Raw genomic sequence first — 18,390 nt, forward strand, 5'->3', positions numbered from 1 at the left:
AACTTAAGAAGATGAGTCTTCCTGACTCCAGGCCTCATGCCCTATCCACTGTACTACCTAGCTTTCCTCATCTAACTTATAGTATAAGATATTTAAACAATGTATGCATAGATAAAAAACATCTTACAAATCTAAAAGTATCATATATATTTTATTTATTTAGTTTATATTTATAGTTAAGAAAAGAAAGTACTTCTATTTTATTTACCTTTCCTTGGTATTAATAAAAGTGCTCAACTGCACAGTGACTTTTAAGTCACTTTGAACATGAAAAACCATTATGAGGAAGAGTTAAGGGTGATAATGACTCATAACTTTTCCTTAAATTGTGGATATTAGCAATGATAGTGATGACATAATTAGTTATTTATAAGAAGTAAGTTCCTCTAATGTTACTTTAGACTCCTTTTGAAAAACTACTTCTTTTATTGTTATGAACTTGACGACCACCAGTAACCATAAAAGTTTCCTTATACAAAGAACAGAAGAGGATTGTATATGGTTCTATGAATCTCTATTTATGTTAAGCTTGGTTTTTAAAAAGTATATATTAAATTTGACATGGTATTTCTAACAATGCCTTGCTTGTTTGTGTTCCCTTCTGAACTTCCTCTTGTTCTTTTGTGTATTTTAAAATGTTTCATTATTGATATTTTCTTCTTTTTTTGGTATGAACATGACTACCCTTCATCTCCCTCCCACCATCTCCCTTCCCCTAATACACACATATACACACATATATACACATATGTATACACACATGGATATATATCCATGTGTGTTATATATGTATATGCATGCACACATATTATATGTATATGTGCATACACACAAACACATATTTATTTCTATCTATCCTATCTATCTATCTATCCATCTATATATCTATCTATTCGAATGCAAAATGTATGTTTACCAAAAAGACTATTTTATGGACAACTTACATGGGGCAAGTGCTCACATGGTGGTCAGAAAAAGCAACACAAAGACACTCTCAGGGTCTCTGAAATTGTGTGACACGGGATACAATGGCATGGGATCGCTCAGCGTGTTGTGCCCATATCAGAAAAGGTACTGTGCTCTATGAACAAAGCAGAATTGAAGTAGCTCAAAAGAAACATGAGTTGTGCAAATTTAGAGAATCCACCCTAAATATTCACATGGACCATTTGTGCCCAACCTGAGGTACATAGTTCAGTCTTGTATTGGTCTGATAAGCTGCAGTTGGACACAGTGAAACTTGACTCTAGCATAGTGATGTCATTTTGGTCCCCTTTAAGAATGAAGGACAACAACTAACCAACCAACACATATATGTGTGTATATATATTCATACATATACACACATGTATGTTATATATGTCCACACATGTGCATATATGTATATGTATACACACATATTTATATCTACCTCTGTCTAGCTCTCTATCTATCTATCTATCTATCTATCTATCTATCTATCCCCTCCCTTGTAATAAATAAGTAGAGGCCAGTAAAAACAAATCCACACATTGTGAAAAAGTGTGTCTAATCTTTTTCCTCTTTGCCAAAATGTGGGCGGCATGCTTAATTGTTAGTCTTCTAGAGCCATGGCTGGTCATGGCACCACTCAGAATTCTGAAGTTTTATAAGTTGTTTTCTTTTACAATGTTGTAATCATTATATAAAGCATTGTCCTTGTCTGCTTACTTCACTCTGCATCAGTTTGTAAAAGCTTCCCAGGCTTTTCTGAGTCTTTCCCTTTTGTCATTTCTCATGGCAAAATGATATTCCATTATATTCGTACACCATAATTTGTTCAGCCATTCCCCAGTTGATGGGCACACACTTTGTTTCCCATTTTTGTTATGATAAGAAGTGCTGAATATTTTCCATGCATATGGGTTTTCCTTTTTTTTTTTTAAATCTCTTTAGTGAATATGCATGACAGTGGTATTGCTGAGTATTTGTAGCTGTGGCCATGGTGGGTAGCTCAGAATTGCTTTCCAGAATGACTGAACCAACACACTCCACCAACATAGTTCATAGTTCCACCAATAGTACACTAGTGTGAGTTTAGGTTTCCTTTAGTTAAGTGTGTGCGCGCATGTGTGTATGTATGTATGTGTGCATGTGTAAATATGTGCTTATGCGTGCATGTTTGTGAGAGATATTTTGTTTGGGGGTCTTGATCTCACACCAGAGCATTTGTAGCTTTAGCTATTTGTTTGAGAAGCATCTGAAAAAAAATGTTTTGAATTTAGGTTGTGAATGCAAATACCCCAGTGAGGATTAAGCCTCCTGGTAGATAATGAACTGCAGTATTTACATCACTACCAGTAACTGAACAGCCAGGGCTCTGAGTGGCCAAGAAAAGAATAGGGTGTTCTTAGGCAGGGATTACTTTGATTAAAGAAAATCAGCTCTGCTCACTTCACTCATGTGGCAGGCTAGAAGCTCACAAGGTTAAAAAAAAATTACATTTCCATTACAAATTACCCTGATGTCACTGTCTATTTTTCTCCCATCATTCTTACAATTGTGTTTTGTTCTTTGGGCACAAAAGTTAACACCATTAATTTCGTTACCTGGAAATGAACTTAAAATTATTTTTCTAGTATTGGGAATAGATTTCTACTGATCTGTCTACTGTCTCACCCAGGTTCTTTTGTGATCAAAGACATGTATATGAGAGTTACACAGAGCTTACTTTAAAAAGTGTTTTATTTCTTTATATAGACCTAAGCTAACTGTTTCTATTCAGGAACTAGACAATGACCTTGACTTCCTTAACACTAAGCCCTTAACAACTGGACAAATCATTTCAGACAGTGTAAAACATTACTGAGGACCTGCTATATTCTCCCTCTGTCTCTGTCTCTCCGGTGTTGTCTCAGTGTCTCTATCTTTGTATCTCTGTCTCTCTATTTGTCTGTATCTCTGTTTCTGCCTCTGTCACTGTATCTGTCTTTCTCCCTTCTAGACCTGGGAGAATTACATAGTAATCAAAGCAGTCGTTGGTTACACAAAGGACAGGGCAATTCCCCACCCTGTGGCTCCATTCATCACCCTGTGGTGATCCCAATTAGAGCCCTCCTCCCTGGAATCTGTCTCATTTCCACCAATTAGAATGTAAGCTCCTTGAGGACCAGGCTGGGTCACTTTAAATGCTAGTTGCTATTATCATTATTTCTACTGTACCTTTCTACTTTCAAATCACAGATCCAGACCAAATAAAAATAACATTTGAGTCATACTACAAAGTACAACTAATCCAAGCATTATGTCCTGCTGCCTCCTGGAATCAGGAAAATATTTTTACTTTTGTTTGCATAAGAGAGAGATAGAGTGAAGGAATGCTAGAAAGAAGAAAGAATAGAAGAAATTATTGACTTTTTTTAAAAAAAATATGATAGCCTTCTATTATTCTATCAATATTTATTAAATGCCTACTCTGGAAATACACAAACAGGCAAAAAATAGTCCCTGCCCTCAGGGAGCTCATAATCCAATAAAGGAGATAACAAGTAAACAACTATGTACAAACAACCTACGCATAGCATAGGTAGGAAATAATTAACAGAGGGGAGACATTGGAATTGAGGGGCTGGGAAAGACTTCCTGTAGAAGATGGGATTTTAGTTGACTTAGAGTAAGCCAGGGAAGTCAGTAGGTGGATTGTGTAGGGAGAACATATGGGGGCAGGGGGACAGCCTGAGAAAATGTGCAGAGCTGAGAGATGTAACATCTTGTTTGAGGAAAAATGAGAAGGCTAATGTTTGATTGAAGATTGAAGAGTACTTGGAGAGGAGGAAGGTATAAGAAGACCAGAAAGGTAGGAAGGGGCTAGGTTATAGAGGGCCTTGAATGCCAAGCATGGGATTTTGTATTTAATCCTGGAGGTCATGGGGAGCCACTGGAGTTTATTGAGTAGGGGGATGGCATGGTTGGGTCTATGCTCTAGGAAAATCACTTAAGTGGCTGAATGGAGGATAGATTGGAGTGGGGAAATTGAGGCAGGCAGACCTGCCATTTGACTATTGCAATAGTCTAAGTACGAAGTGATAAGGACCTATACTAGAGTGGTGGTAGTATCAGAAGAGAGAAAGGGAGATATATATATATATATATATATATATATATATATATATATATACATATGAGATATGAAGGTGAAATAGATAGGTGTCTTGGTCACAGGTTGGATATGAGGAGTCAGGAGTGACACTTAAGTTACAAGTTGGAGGAACTGGGGTGGGGGTGGGGGATAGAATTACCCTCTACAGTAATAGGGAAGGTGGGAGAGGAAGGTATAGGATGAGAGATAATGAGTTCTATTTCCGACATGTTGAGGTTGAGATGTCTACTGGGCATCTAGTTCAGGATGTCTGAAAGTCAATTGGAGATGTGTGATTGGTGATTCCCCAATAAGCTTTCAGGGATTTTAAAAGTTAAGTCCTAGCTAACTGAACATGTAACATAAATTACAGCTGATATTTCTATAGTACCTTGAGGTCTGAAAAGAGCCTTACATAAATGATCTCATTTGATTCTCTCAAGAGCTCTATTCAATAGGTCAGGGCTGTCCAACCTTAGGTTGTCTTAGGGCTGCATTAAAATGATATAATTATTCCAGGGCCACACCCAGAATAAAAAATACAGTACACTAATAGAAAGTGGGGGAGTGGTGCATCATCAATACAAGGGGAGAAGGCTCAAAGAGTGAAAGCAAACACAAAGCGACAGAGCGACAACACAACAGTATAAAGATGGGTGCATACTGACTGGTCTGCCTCATAAGACCAAACGCATCCCACAGATTGATTGAAAATTCCATGCGATATGTTCCATCTGTAGTACTGCTTAAAAACATCAAAGAAAATTAGCATCGATGAGATTATTTATTAGCGATGGAATTAAAAAATCTAATACGCATTCCATGCAAATTATTATTTTTTTTCACCCCTGAAAATTAAAACCCACAGGTGGGCTGCATAAAATCTCGCTGCGGGTCGGGCGGTATTTTGGACAACCCTGAGAGAGGTGATATCAGTATGCCCATTCTACAGAGGAGGTATCTGAGACTTAGGAAACACTAACTTGTGCATGGTCACACAGCTAGTAAATGTCAGAGAAGAGTTTGGATTCATCTTTGGACTACGAGTCTAGAACTCTTTCTACTACATTAAATACATATTTGGTTAAGAATGTAAAAGAAGGAAATGATGGAGGGAGTTCAGGGGGAACAACCCGTCACCACATTGCAGAGTTTGCCAATGCTTTTGACTTTGTGCAATGTGCGTTATTTAGAATGGTAATGCGCTACCATCCCCATGATGAACGTCCACATCGGTAATTGCCTATAGGAAGCTCTAATATGCTGTAACTTTAAATCTTATGAGTACAACTTGTCTTTGTGCGTTTTTGAAGGGGAAAAGTACCACAGCATCCATAACAATGACATTAACAATTGAAGGATATACATGGGAGGAAAAGTGCAATTGATGACATATGGGGACTTCTCAACCCCCTCAAGAGGATCCAATTATAGAACCTCCGGTTACCTTCTGTCCCCCGTCCCTGCCCTCTATGCCTTGCAACGAGCGAACAGGAAAGTACATCAGTTCCTCCGAAATAATTCTACCGGGTTCAGTCATGAAGAAACTCCCTTTTATGCAGATCCCTCACTTCCTTCCCTCTGAAGTCAAGACCTTTCAAGCTTATTGAGACTAAGTCATACAACATTTTTGGGCATTGTTACCTCCTCCTCCTCCTCAGTGAAGCTGTTGGGATAGACTTCAAACAATGTTCCGGAGGTGGACAAAACTCGGGTGGGGGGTGGGCTTAGGGGAAGGAACGGAAACCAGGTCAATATTTGCCACCACCACCTCCACCAAAATAAACCCTAAGGGGCACTCTGCTACCTTAGTGAGCAACTCAAATGGTACCTAAAGTTTCTATTCAATCTCTCCATGGTGAAAAATAGCAAGGATCAAAGCCTTTCCAATTTATGAATGGGGAGGAAGGGGAGCATTGATTTCAGGAGAAAAAAACAAAGCTTTAAAAAGGAAGGGTGAAAGGATCTCAACTTGCCAGAGGTCTTCTATAGCCCAATTTCCTTATCTAGCCCACTGAGACACCAGCCTCCCAGACACATGTGCAGCCATAGCAGCTGGGAACTTTTATGTGCCTCAGTTCATTCCTATGTGAACACCCATGCAGAAAATTTCTCCCAGTGAAAGGTTCTTAGAAATAAAGAAAAAAAATCACTGCTAAATGTAGATAGATAGATGCATATATAAATATACATACATATATCACATGAAGACAAAATTGTTTTTTAAATAGGGGGCTTTTCAAAGTTTATTGTGAGGCATCAGCTGCTCTTTCAGTTAAAATAATGTTTGACAGGTCAGTAATGAGATACAAAAGATTTTTTTTAACCAGACAATTTCATACAAATAAAGAGGCATAAACATCAAAGCTCAGGAACTGTATACATTGCACAAAGCATTGGGAGTCTCTGTTCTCTTTAAAATTTTGACATATGTTGGGTAGTGTGGTTACAGCTATTAAGAATATACAGACTTGTTTCCGAAGAGTTCTTTTACCACTTACATCTTCGGTTGGTCATGTGAAGGAGTCTTTGAAGCTTCCCAGGAACATGGGCTACATCTTTTTGGTGCTGTCCTGGGTAGGATAAATACTAATGGGGCATTTCCTCCTGTTATCCAGCAGTCAAACAGGGTCACTTTTTAACTTGATTAAAAAAAAGTAAAACAGCTCGATTTGCTAACTTCATCAAATGGAAATCTCAAGTGAAATGTAGGTCTCTTCCACATCTCTGGGCAAAATAGCAGGAGCATAGAGAAGGAGGAGTATTTTAAAGTTGGGGTTGAAGTTAACATTGATAGGCTGATTTTCATGGCTTTAGATTGGTTAATTTGTTTCAGCCCGTTGATATAGGTAACATCCAGATGATGGAACTCTTTTTATCAATTAGGGCAGCTTCTCTAAATTTTCTACTCTTAGGGAATTATTTAAAGAGTTGTACCAACAGGTTAAATGACTTGTCCAGGGTCACAAAACCAGCATGTATCACAGGTGGGACATAAACCCAGGGCTTCCTGACTATGGAAGTATTTCTTTCTCTGCCCCATGTTGTGCAAAACTGCATGAGAAAATTGTTTGCAGTATAGTCACATTCCTTTGCTGCTTGGTTGCCTGACATTTGGTTGGATTAAGACTTATTCAATTTTATCTTCATCCCAAATAATTGTCTCTGGGGAAAAGGCAATGTCATGGCCATTTCTGGAAATGTTTTGGGCATTGGCAGGATTCCCCCAAAACTATATGCAGAGTTCCTACCTTAACCCTGCCAAACCAATGTTCATTCTGTGCTTCCCAGACCCCAGAAGATTGAAATAAAATGTCATGGGATAATTTCTTAGGAATGGAGTGGAAGAATAGTACAAACAACCAGCATTTATATAGGGCTTGAAGACTTGCTAATCACTTTGCAAATATTCTTTTTCTTCCTAACAATGTTGATAAGTAATCCCCATTTTAAAGATGAGGAAACAGCGGCAGACAGAGGTAAGTGACATGCCCTAGGTCACACAGCTATTAGACATCCGAAGCCAATTTGAATTCAGGTCTCCCAGACTCTCAGTCCAGCACTCTGTCCACTGCTGATCCACTAAGGGGTGGGGAGTGGGGAGGAAAGATGGAAGCCAAATATATCAAAGACAAAGTCATGTCTTTCATTCCCATAAATGCTTTCAGTACCAATGTCAAAAATGACCCATCCCTTGAGCATGACCACTAAAGGTGGGAGTAATGGATGGGAGACAGCTGGCTCCACTTTGCTGTGCATCCTTATGGTCTTTATAGTCTCCCAAGGGTAGGCCTACTTAGGCATCAGCATGAGCATGTTGAGACTAAATATAGAACAACAGAAGATGAGATAAAGCTGACAGGTTTGAGACAATAAGAAGTGATGGTGGAATTAAGGAAAGACGGTACTGCCATAACCAGATAAGTTAGAAGAGGATGAGAGAGAAGGAGCAAAAAACAGCTCTGGGAGGAAATTTAATCATGGTGATTTGCATAATGAATGTATACCATTATTTCTAGCAATATCCTAACCTCATTGTAATGCTATTTAAGTTAAAATGGTGCCACTGAGTCAAGAATATTACTATGGTTCTTTTGACTTATTTATACACCTTTCAAGGGGAGTAATGGCTAATTAAATTATCTTTGGACATCCTTATCCTAATTGTACTATGTCACACAAAAGATGCTGAATGCCTGCCCACCAGGAATTTGGGGATTAAGCTAAAATATTGTTGCTATTGTTCAGTCACGTCCAACTCTTCATGACCCCATTTGGGGTTTTCTTGGCAGAGATACTGGAGTGGTTTACCATTTCCTTCTCCAGCTCATTTTATAGATGAATAAACCAAGGCAAACAGGGCTAAGTGACTTGCCCAGGGACACACAGATAGTAAGTGTCTGAGGCTAGATTTGAACTCAGGAAGAGGAGTCTTCCTGACTTCAGCCTCCATACTCTATCTATTATGCCATCTAGCTGCCCATTAAACTAAAATAGGTCTATATAAACTAAGACAAGCATTGTTCCCAATTTTTTTTAATCCTTCAATAACACACACACACAAGCATATATGAAGCAACTACTATATGCCAAGCACCATGCCAACCACTGGGGATACAGCTACAATCAGGGAAGACAGTCTGTGCCCTCAAGGAGCTTACCTCCTAATAGGGAATAATACACAAAGATGTGCGAGTGTTGGGAATAGTCGGTAGGAGAAAGGATAGTGCATGCCTAAAACAGCATTTGGAAATAGCTGGGAAGGAAGAGGGATGATGGCATACTTGCAACCAAGAAAAGGTGAAAAGTCACCTTTCTCTGCCCAGGGCCTCAGGAGCAGAGTCTGAGTTCCAGTGGGAGAAGGAGGAGGAGGTCCACAGTACAGACATCGGGCTTCAAGGCAACTTGGAGGAAGATGGAGTTAATGAGTACTCTTCTCTCTGGGGTGTGATTCCTCTGCCATCCCGCCCCATTAAATGGACACTGAAGATATTCTAATGCTTCCTGTTGTCTAAGAAAAATCCTACAATTGACTGACTTGTGGCAAAGTGTTCTGCTACCATGCTAACATTTCTTCTTGAGCACCTATCCTCTGAGTGATTGGCTTCTCAAGTGGAGAATTGTTCTCTTCTTCACCACAGCACGAAGGCAACTGAAAGTATTTATCTTTTCTCCCTCCCAACTGACCATTGAGAGGCAACATAGAACCAGCAAAGCTTTGGCCTCTGATTAAGAAAGACCTGGGTTCGACTTCTACCTCTGATGGGCTGTATAACTCTCAAATGTCTCTAAGATTAATGGTAGAGGAAAAGCTTTATTAAAAAGGAATTAGAAACTAGGAGTTCCCTGTAGCACTAAAAATCTGAGGTCTGATCCAAAAAATCTAATTATTAAGGTACCTAGGAGAAGGGGGTCACAAGGCTAAAGTTTCCCCCCTTTATGGTCTGAAAAGAATAGACTGCAATATATTATAAAAGGAAATGACTAATTTTCACTACATAAAAACTAGACATACTGGGCATTGGAGGGCCTATTCAAAACCCAAGTCAACTTAGAATCCATGACCTTAAGCTACATGCTTGCCAGTATATCCACAATAAAGATTTGGCTCATGTACTGTTTCCTTGGGGGTGGGGGAATCAAGCACAGTATACATTTCTTTATACATCTAAAGATCCCTTTGAACTTATTCTGCTTACATCCCTATTCACTTTTATTCAAAGGCCACACTGCCCACAAACCCAGACAGATAATTTACATTTTGATGCAAACAATTTTTCTAACAATTTCCCTCCTGTGTGTCCTGGCCACTGCTTGGGAACATTGTAAAGAAAAAAGGTTAGAAAGCAACATGAATTAATAAAAGAGATATTTAGGTCATTAATTTTAAGTTTCAGCAACTCCATACATAAAACATATTCCATATTTAAATTTTCTTTTTATATCCTTATCCTAACTGTGCCGTGTCATACGAAAACTGAAGATCTTACACCTGTCCACTATGAGTTGTTGTATTAAGCTAAAACAGGACTATGTAATCTAAGGCCAACATTGTTCTTAAACTTTTTGTATCTTTCAACAACACAAATCACCACCCCACAAAGACAAGCCAACAAGCAGTCAAAGTGGCAGAATTTTTTTTAAGGGAGGAATAATTGTAATCATTCCATAAAAATAATGCAATAAAATAATACTAATCATTTCATTTCGCCAACCTAACTTAACGAAGATGTACTTGAAGAAAACTAGGCCATGATGGAGAAGCTTCCTCTGTGAAGAAATTATGATTATATTCATTTGAATTCATCAATGCAAATGACAGTCCAACATGGTGTCTCATCCTATGCAAATTCCTTTACATGTTCTTCCATAAAATTCTCCACAGAATATCTGTCTAGTACATAGGAGGCCTTCAACACTTGAGCTGCCCTTCTGTTAATTTTTTCTCATTACACAACTGACTAATCTCATTTTCTAGTGATACATGTCCTTGATGCTGACTTTTAAGTCAGCATTCATATACAAATAGGATGTGGTAGCCTTCTTACATTCGCTTTCATCCATTCATTGCCTTTTGGATCTCATGAATCCTACATTATTCTGCTCTTGTTCACCCTTTATTCTTGAAGAGGACCAATAACATCAGGAGGTGATGTCTTGACTTGAGTGTGAACTGGATTCAAATGGGGTGGAGTTGCACAATGTCATCAGCCTCATTCTGTCTTCCAGAGTCATTGAAGTCCAGTGGGAGGACAAAAGTCAAAATGACTGGGGATGGCCCAGGAATCAGTGGATGACCTAGGCTGCTTTGATGTCTGACCATACTCTTAAGTGCTCCACAGTGCCTGCTTCAGCCACCTTCCTGGCTGTTGGAATAAATTGTTCTCATCTGCTCATATTTCTAATGATAATAATAATAATAATAATAATAATAATAGCATTTACATAGCAATTGAAGGTTTTCAAAATACTTAACAAATATGATATCATCTGATCCTCATAACAACTCTGTCAGGTAAGCATTATTATTATCCCCATTTTATAATGGAGGAAACTCAGGCAAACAGAGGTTAAGTGACTTGCTCACAGTCATACACATTTGACTTGTTCTCTTTCTGGCTCCAGTTTATTATCAATTTGCAATGTTTGTCTAAGATAAATGTACTGAATGACTAAAGCAATTGGATGTGACTCCAACTGCATGAAATACATTTGGAAATGAGGACTGTCCATCCAAATGGCACTTGTGTGGGTTTCTAGGCCTATCTTGTTCATGCTTATGGATTTTATGGAATTCTTCCTGATGAGTTTGGGCAGGCTTGCTACAACAACCACACCGACTTATGAAACAAGGAACACCTAGAGAAGTTCACTATGTAGCCGTCCCCTCCTATCAGGTCCTGATGTAGGACATCCTCCATGACAACAGGGAACGCCTTTGGTAAAAATGTGTTCCTGCTTACTAGCCCCTTGATGCCATCAAAATCATTAAACAAACTTATTTCTGTGATCGCTTCTGGCCAGGAATCTGTTGTGGTTTTAACCTATGTATTTTAAAAGAATTAAGGCTATGGTCTGCTTTATCAAGATCAATGCTTTTTCAAGGACAACTATGAACATTAAATACAAAAGGACTGTGTGTTCTTCACACCTTTCAGTCAATTGTGGTAGTCCATCAACAAACATTTTATTAAGTGACAGGTATTGTGCTAAGTCCTGGGGATCCAAAGAAAGGTGAGAGTTAGTTCCTGCTCTCACAGAGCTTACAGTCTGATGAGGGAGACAGCATAGAAATAATAATTTACAAATTATATACACAGAATGAATTGGAGAGAATCAACAAAGGGAAACACAAACATTAAGGGAGATCAGGAAAGGCTTCTTGCAGAAGGTAGGATTTTAGCTGAAATTTGAAGGATTCCAGGGAACTTAGGAGATAGAAAGGAGGAGGGAGACAGTTCCAGGCACGGAAGACAACCAGTGAAAATGTCTGAAGTTGAGTGATAGTGTGTCTCATAAGAGGAAAAGCAAGAAGGTCAGTGTTACTGGATTGAAGAGTGGTGTGTCTGTGTGTCTGTGTGTGTGTGTGTGTGTGTAGGGAATATTTAAAGAGTAAGAAGACTGGAAATGTGGGAAGGGGCCTGGTTATGGAGGCCTTTAAGAGCCAAATGGGTCCCTTCACCCCCTGGAGCCAACATGGGTCGCATTCAGACCAATACTGTGAAGAAGACAGCATGAGTCATCATTGAAAAATACTACACGGCGGAGCCAAGATGGCGGCTGGTAAGCACGGACTACAGTGAGCTCCGTACCCGAGTCCCCCCAAAAACCTATAAAAATGGCTCTGAACCAATTCTAGAATGGCAGAACCCACAGAACAGGAGAGGGAAGCAGGGCTCCAGCCCAGGACAGCCTGGATGGTCTCTGGGTGAGGTCTATTCCACACGGAGCTGGGAGCTGGGAACGGAGTGGAGCAGAGCCCAGCCTGAGCGGTGTGGACGATCCAGACCAGAAGCCGGGCGCAGGGGGCCCTAGCGCCCTGAATATGTGAGCTGCGGCAGTTACCAGACCCCTCGACCCACAAACACCAAAGACTGCGGAGAAGGTTAGTGGGAAAAGCTGCGGGAGTGGAAGGAGTTCGCGGTTCGGCTTCCAGCCCCGGGGGCAGCGGAGGTGGGGCAGCTACAGCTGTTGTTACTTCCGGCTCCAGGCCCACCTGGTGGGAGGAATTAAGTGGCGGATCAGAGCAGGAGCGCAACAGCCTGCTGAAGATCTAAGCCCAGCCTAGACTGGGGGTCCTTGGGGAAGGAGGAGTGCGGCTCTGACAGAGCTGGCACCTCCCCCCCAAACGTAGAACATAGAACTCGTTAGTCTACAAGCAGTCATACCCCACTGAAAAACTCAAGGGTCAAGTTAGTTGGTTGGGAATATGGCCAGGCAGCGAAAACGTGCCCAGATTCAGTCTCAGACTTTGGATTCTTTCTTTGGTGACAAAGAAGACCAAAACATACAGCCTAAAGAAGACAACAAAGTCATAGAGCCTACAACCAAAGCCTCCAAGAAAAACATGAACTGGCCCCAGGCCATAGAAGAACTCAAAAAGGATTTGGAAAAGCAAGTTAGAGAAGTAGAGGAAAAATTGGGAAGAGAAATGAGAAGGATGCGAGAAAACCATGAAAAACAAGTCAATGACTTGCTAAAGGAGACCCAAAAAAATACTGAAAAATACACTGAAGAAAACAACACCTTAAAAAACAGACTAACTGAAATGGCAAAAGAGCTCCAAAAAGCCAATGAGGAGAAGAATGCCTTGAAAGGCAGAATTAGACAAATGGAAAAGGAGGTCCAAAAGACCACTGAAGAAAATACTACTTTAAAAATTAGATTGGAGCAAGTGGAAGCTAGTGACTTTATGAGAAATCAGGATATTATAAAACAGAACCAGAGGAATGAAAAAATGGAAGACAATGTGAAATATCTCATTGGAAAAACCACTGACCTGGAAAATAGATCCAGGAGAGATAATTTAAAAATTATTGGACTACCTGAAAGACATGATCAAAAAAAGAGCCTAGATACCATCTTTCAGGAAATTATCAAGGAGAACTGCCCTGATATTCTAGAGCCACAGGGCAAAATAGAAATTGAAAGAATCCATCGATCGCCTCCTCAAATAGATCCCAAAAAGAAATCTCCTAGGAATATTGTTGCCAAATTCCAGAGCTCCCAGATCAAGGAGAAAATACTGCAAGCAGCCAGAAAGAAACAATTTGAGTATTGTGGAAACCCAATCAGAATAATCCAAGATCTGGCAGCATCTACATTAAGAGATCGAAGGGCTTGGAATGCAATATTCCGGAGGTCAATGGAGCTAGGATTAAAACCTAGAATCACCTACCCAGCAAAACTGAGCATCATGTTCCAAGGCAAAATATGGATTTTCAATAAAATAGAGGACTTTCAAGCTTTCTCAGTGAAAAGACCAGAACTGAATAGAAAATTTGACTTTCAAACACAGGAATCAAGAGAAGCATGAAAAGGTAATCAAGAAATGGAAATTGCAAGGGACTTACTAAAGTTGAACTGTTTTGTTTACATTCCTACATGGAAAGATGATGAGTATGATTCATGAGACCTTAGTATTAGGGTAGTTGAAGGGAATATGCATGTATGTATATATATATATATATATATATATATATATATATATATATATATATATATATATATATATATATATGTGTGTATATATATATATGTTTATGTATATATATAAGTGAATGTGTTGTTATGTATATATCTATGTGTATATGTATGTATGTGTATGTATATGTATATATATATGTATATATGTGTTTTTATGTATATATATATATATATGTAAAAGAGAGAGAGCAGACACAGGGTGAGTTGAAGATGAAGGGAAGATATCTAAAAGAAATAAAATGAAATTAAGGGATGAGAGAGTAACATACTGAGAGAGGGAGATAGGGAGAGATAGAATGGGGTGGAGTATCTTGCATAAAGGTGGCAAGAGGAAGCAGTTCTATGGGAGGAGGGGAGAGGGCAGGTGAGGGGGGAATGAGTGAACCTTGCTCTCATCAGATGTGGCCTGAGGGGGAATACCATACATACTCAGTTGGGTATCTTACCCCACAGGAAAGAAGAGGGAGGAAGATAAAAAAAAAAAATAAAAGGCAGGGGGATGATGCAGGGGAGGGCAGATGGGGGTGGAGGTAATCAAAACAAACACTTTGGAAAGGGGACAGGGTCAAGGGAGAAAATTCAATAAAGCGGGATGGGTTGGGAAGGAGCAAAATGTAGTTAGCCTTTCACAACATTAGTATTGTGGAAGGGTTATACATAATAATACATGTGTGGCCTAGGTTGAATTGCTCAACTTCTTAGGGAGGGTGGGTGGGAAGGGAAGAGGGAAGAGAATTTGGAACTCAAAGTTTTAAAATCAGATGTTCTAAAACAAAAAAAGTTTTTGTATGCAACTAAAAAATAAGATACACAGGCAATGGGGCGTAGAAATTTATCTTGCCCTACAAGAAAGAAAGGGAAAAGGGGATGAGAGGGGAGGGGGGTGATAGAGGGGAGGGCTGACTGGGGAACAGGGCAACCAGAATATAAGCCATCTTGGAGTGGGGGGGAGGGTAGAAATGGGGAGAAAATTTGCAATTCAAAATGTTGTGAAAATCAATGCTGAAAACCAAATATGTTAAATAAATAAATTGCATTAAGAAGTAAGGCTACTTCATCATGTGAGACAGGAGCAAAGGAGGAGACCGTGGCCGAAGGCATCTGAGGGATAGGAGATAAGGAAGACCAGACAAGAGGGAGCTCATGGTAAATGGCTTCAATTCTTTCTATAAAATATAAGGCAAGGCTCTCATCTGAGACAGTGGCAGGATGGAGGACTCTGTGAGGTTTGAGGAGGGATAAAAACGATTTGGAAGGGGCAGCTAGGTGGCACAGTGAGTAGAGCACAAGCCCTGGAGTCAGGAGGACCTGAGTTCAAGTCTGACTGCAGACACACTAGCTGTGTGACCTTGGGCAGATCACTTAACCCCAATTGCCCTCCCTTCCCCCCTCAAAAAAAAAAGGATTTGGAGGAGTTGCTGTGGAGAGTGGCATAGTGAGTTGATAATGGGATATAGTAGGATTGCCTAGCAGCAGTGAGGGCCCAATCGAGGTTGTGTAACAAATTTGTAGTGGACACAATAGTTATGGGCTTTTCTCCATCTTCATTCAGCAGCATGTATGTAGGAGTGAAGGCAATGAGCAGTAGGAGTGACCCAAGGCAAATTTTAAAGCACTACATAAATGTTATTATTAATGGAGGTCATAAGAAAGCTCTGTGTAGGACTCAATGTCATTCATTTCCTTCTGACAGCTGACCTGATCACATAACTTTCTGTTTAGGGGTCACTTCCAGGTAACATCACTTTTTTTTAATAGTTTGTTTGAATCAAAGACTGTACAAAAGAGATGTTTCCTTTCTAAGTAGGGAGAGGAAGGGTTGAAGCATCCCTTCATCAGATTGGGATTTCTGGAGCAAAGAAAGGATCAGAGGTTTTGTGGTCTTATGTTCCAATCCTAGGGGGAAGTGTCAGAAAAGGTCCAGATTGGGGATGAAAGAAGACAAAAAGGAAGCAAAAAGAGAGTTGCTATGGAATAATAAATATATGAAGGGCACTTCTCCAAGTGGGCTAGAAGCATAAATTAAAATGAATTTTTGAAAAGTTTCCCACTAAATTAATAAAGCGTAGCTGTGACACAGTGCTGTAGCAGAGAGCTGGCCTTGAAGTCAGGAAGACCTTGGTTGAAATCCTGCCCCTGACACATCTGGCTGTAAAAACCTGTGCAAAGTCACATCACCTGCCAGTGCCTCAGGCAACATTCTGAGACTCTTAAATTACCCAGAAGGCCCTGATCTGCACTGATAGAGGATGTTACTCACCAGGAGCTCACTACACAGATGAAAGCACATCATAGGTGGAATTAAAAAGAAAAAAAAAAAGAGGTCCATAATGGTTTAGTAAAGAAGCTACTCACCATCAAAACATTTCTTTTTTATCCACTTTATTTCTGATTATATCCTTCCTCCTCCTCTACCCACAGAGCTAACCCTATTAACAAAAGATTTTTAAAAAGAGGGGGAAAAAAAAACAGTTCAGTGAAACTAACACATTCTCCAAATCTGACAACAGAAACCTCATTCCGCACCCATAGTCTTCTAAGTCTGTAAGAAGAGAGAGGCGTATTTTCCATCTCCTTTTTTCCGGGCCAGGTTTGGTCATTATAATTATACAGTTTGGTTCGGTTTTGGTTTTTGTTCTTGTCATTTGCATTGTTGCAGTCGTGTATATCGTTTTCGGGGTTCTGTATACAAATCTTTTCCCGCTTTTCTACGTCCTTCATATTCAAGGTTTCTTACAGGGGAGTCACATTCCATTATATCCATGTGCCATAGTTTGTTTAGCCAGTCCCCAATCCATGGCAAGCCCCCTACATTTATTTATTCATTGAGATTCTGTGAGCTCAGAGAGGGGCAATGCGATGTAGGAGTGTTGACTTAAATCCAGCGGAGCTGGATTTAAATCCCACCTTGTATAAGTAGTGGCTGGGCAATTCACTTAACTTCTCATAGCTTCTGTTTCTTCTTTTGTAAAATAAAGATGATGATAACATTTAAAAAAAAAAAAAGAAAAGAAAAATACTACACCTGCCTGGGCAATGACTTCCACACCAACAGGCAAGTGTGCAAGAAGATCACCATCATCCCCAGCAAGAAACTCTGCAACAAGATCGCAGGATATGTTACTCATCTGATGAAGCAGATCCAGAGAAGCCCTATGAGAGGTATCTCCATCAAACGGCAGGAAGAAGAAAGAGAAAAGAGGGATAACTGTGTTCATGAGGTCTCTGCTTTGGATCAGGAATCACTGAAGTGGACCTTGACACCAAAGAAATGGGCTTTGGCAGTTTGTCCAACCTGCAAGTTACCCAGCCCATGGTTGGGATGAACTTCAGAACACCAAGAGGAGCTGTTCACTATTTACTTTTGCCTTCTTTCCAATAAACATGGGAATGCCCCAGAAAAAAAAGAGCCAAATGGTACTTTCTATTTGGTCCTACACACAATAGGTAGATCCTAAAGGTCATTGAGTATGGGAATGAAATGGTCAAATCTGTGCTTTAGGAAAATCAATTTGACATATAAGGAAAGGATGGACTGGAGACAAGGAGACCAACCAGAAGATAAACAACTGTTGAGTGACTTCAAAATTGGGAAGTGATGAAGGACTGCACCAGGGTAGTACCAGTGTCAGAGGAGAGAAGGTTTTATATAGGAGAGAGGTTGTAAAAGTAAAAATGAAAGGACAAGCTGGATATTGGGGGCTAGAGAGAGTGAAGAGTTCTGGACACTTAGGCTATGAACCTAGATAACTGGAAGGATAGAGGTACCCTCCACAATAAAGGGGAAGCTAGGAAGAAGGGACAGTTTCAGGGGAAAGATAATGAGTTCAATTTTTGACATATTCAGTTTAAGATGTCGATGAGACATCCATTTTGAAACATCTAATAGGCAGTTGGAGGTGCAAGATTGGAGGTCAAGAGAGAGAGGTTAGGGCTGGATAAATAAATCTGAGAATCATTTGTATAGAGATGATATTGAAATGATGGGAGTTGATGTGATCATCAAGTGAAACAGCATAGAGGAAGAAGAGAAAAGGACCTACACTAGACCCTTGGAGAACACCCATAATTAATGGATATGACCTATA

The 18,390-nt window shown here is 39.8% G+C and overlaps 1 pseudogene; it reads left to right on the top strand.

Moving 5' to 3' along the window:
* Positions 1 to 12,292: 12,292 nt before the first annotated feature.
* LOC118854603 lies at positions 12,293 to 17,684 on the top strand (annotated as a pseudogene).
* Positions 17,685 to 18,390: the final 706 nt, after the last annotated feature.

This window comes from Trichosurus vulpecula, chromosome 6 (genome assembly GCF_011100635.1).
Source record: "Trichosurus vulpecula isolate mTriVul1 chromosome 6, mTriVul1.pri, whole genome shotgun sequence".
NCBI classification, from domain to species: Eukaryota; Metazoa; Chordata; class Mammalia; order Diprotodontia; family Phalangeridae; genus Trichosurus; species Trichosurus vulpecula.